The sequence below is a fragment of the Cebus imitator genome, unplaced genomic scaffold (assembly GCF_001604975.1).
Source record: "Cebus imitator isolate Cc_AM_T3 unplaced genomic scaffold, Cebus_imitator-1.0 Scaffold202, whole genome shotgun sequence".
Classification (NCBI taxonomy): Eukaryota; Metazoa; Chordata; class Mammalia; order Primates; family Cebidae; genus Cebus; species Cebus imitator.
In genome coordinates, this window is record NW_016107517.1 from 3,839,997 (window position 1) to 3,843,238 (window position 3,242).

The following is a 3,242-nucleotide window of genomic DNA, read 5'->3' on the forward strand; positions in this document are numbered from 1 at the left end:
AAAAAAAAAAAAAAAAAGAAAAAAAGCAGTTGCAATTCTCGTCTCTGATAAAATAGACTTTAAACCAACAAAGACCAAAAGAGACAAAGAAGGACATTACATATGGTAAAATGATCAATGCAACAAGAAGAGCTAATGATACTAAATATATACGCACCCAATAGAGGAGCACCCAGATACATAAAGCAAGTTCTTAATGACTTACAAAGAGACTTAGACTCTCACACAATAATAGTGGGAGACTTTAACACCCCATTGTCAATATTAGATCAATGAGACAGAAAATTAACAAGGATATCCAGAACTTGAACTCAAGCCTGGACCAAGCAAACCTAATAGGCGTTTACAGAACCCTCCACTCCAAATCCACAGAATATATATTCTTCTCAGCACCACATCATACCTACTCTAAAATTGACCAAATAATTGGAAGTAAATCACTCCTCAGCAAATGCAAAAGAATGGAAATCATAACAAACAGTCTCTCAGACCACAGTGCAATCAAGCTAGAACTCAGAATTCAGAAACTAACTCAGAACCACACAGCTTCATGGAAACTGAACAACTGGCTCTTGAATGTTGACTGGATAAACAATGAAATGAAGGCAGAAATAAAGATGTTCTTCGAAACCAATGAGAATGAAGACACCATACCAGAATCTCTGGGACACATTTAAAGCAGTGTCTAGAGGAAAATATATAGCAATAAATGCCTACATGAGAAGCAAGGAAAGATCTGAAATCGACACCCTATCGTCAAAATTGAAAGAGCTAGAAGAGCAAGATAAAAAGACTCCAAACCTAGCAGAAGACAAGAAATAACTAAGATCAGAGCAGAACTGAAGGATATAGAGACACAAAAAAAGCCCTTCAAAAAATCAATAAATCCAGGAGCTGGTATTTTGAAAAGATCAACAAAATAGACAGACCACTAGCCAGATTAATAAAAAAGAAAAGAGAGAATAATCAAATTGATGCAATAAAAAACGATAAAGGGGATATCACAACAGATTCCACATAAATACAAACCATCATCAGAGATTATTACAAACAACTCTGTGCACATAAACTAGTAAACCTGTAAGAAATGGATACATTCCTGGACACTTGCATCCTCCCAAGCCTAAACCAGGAAAAAGTCGAAAACCTGAATAGATCAATAACAGGAGCAGAAGTTGAGGCAGCAATTAAAACCCTACCACCCAAAAAAGCCCAGGTCCAGATGGGTTCACAGTTGAATTCTACCAGACATACAAAGAGGAGCTGGTACCAATCCTTTAGATTATTTGAAACTATTCCAAATAATCCAAAAGGAGGGAATCCTTCCCAAATCATTTTATGAAACCAACATCATCCTGATACCAAAACCCAGTAGAGACTCTGCAAGAAAAGAAGCTTCAGGCCAATATCCATGATGAACAAGATGCAAAAATCTTCAGTAAAATACTGGCAAACCGATTGCAACAGCACATCAAAAAGCTTATCCACCATGATCAAGTAGGCTGTGTCCTGGGGATGCAAGGGTGGTTCAACATATGCAGATCTATAAACCTAATTCACCACATAAACAGAACCAAAGACAAAACCACATGATTATCTCAATAGAGGCAGAGAAGACCTTTGACAAAATTCAACAGCGCTTTTGTGAAAAACCCTCAATAAACTAGGTATTGATAGAATGTATCTCAAAATAATAAAAGCTATTTATGACAAACTAACAGCCAATATCATACTGAATGGGCAAAAACTGGAAGCATTCCCTTTGAAATCTGGCACTAGACAAGGATGCCCTCTCTCACCACTCCTATTCGATATAGTATTGGAAGTTCTAGCCAGAGCAATCAGGCAAGAAAAGGAAATAAAGCATATTCAAATAAGAAAGGAGGAAGTCATATTGTCACTATTTGCAGACAACATGATTGTATATTTAGAAGACCCCATTGTCTCAGCCCCAAACCTCCTGAAACTCATAGCAGCTTCGGCAAAGTCTCAGGATACAAAATCAATGTGCAAAAATCATAAGCATTCCTATACACCAATAACAGACTTAAAGAGAGCCAAATCAAGAACGAACTGCCATTCACAATTGTCACAAAGAGAATAAAATACCTAGGAATACAACTAACAAGTAACATAAAGGACCTCTTCAAAGAGAAGTACAAACCACTGCTCAAGGAAATAAGAGAGGACACAAACAGATGGAGAAACATTCCATGCTCATGGTTAGGAAGAATCAATATTATGAAAATGGTCATACTGCCCAAAGTACTTTACAGATTCAACACTATCCCCATCAAGCTACCAATGACCTTCTTCACAGAACTGGAAAAAAACACCTTAAACTTCATATGGAACTAAAAGAGAGCCTGCATAGCCAAGTCAATTCTAAGCAAAAAGAACAAAGTGGGAGGCAACACACTACCATACTTCAAACTATATGACAAGGCTACAATAATCCAAACAGCATGGTACTGGTACCAAAACAGAGATATAGGCCAATGGAATAGAACAGAGGTCTCGGAGGCAACACCACACATCTACAACCATCTCATCTTTGACAAACCTGACAAAAACAAGAAATGGGGAAAGGAGTCCCTGTTTAATAAACGTGTTGGGAAAACTGGCTAGCCATGTGCACAAAGCAGAAACTGGACCCCTACCTCACACCTTACACTAAAATTAACTCCAGAAGGATTAAAGACTTAAACATAAGACCTAACACCATAAAAACCCGAGAAGAAAATCTAGGCAACAGCATTCAGGACATAGGCATAGGCAAGAACTTCATGACCAAAACACCAAAAGCATTGACAACAAAAGCCAAAATAGACAAATGGGACCTAATCAAACTCCGCAGCTTCTGCACGGCAAAAGAAACAGTCATTAGAGTGAATTGGCAACCAACAAAGCAGGAAAAAATTTTTCCAGTCTACCCATCTGACAAAGGGCTGATATCCAGAATTTACAAAGAACTAAAACAGATTTACAAGAAAAAAACAAACAAGCACATTCAAAAGTGGGCAAAGGATATGAACAGACACTTTACAAAAGAAGACATACATGAGGCCAACAAACATATGAAAAAATGCTCATCATCACTGGTCGTTAGAGAAATGCAAATCAAAACTACACTGAGATACCATCTCACGCCAGTTAGAATGGCGATCATTAAAAAATCTGGAGACAACAGATGCTGGAGAGGATTTGAAGAAATAGGAACACTTTTACACTGTTGGTGGGAG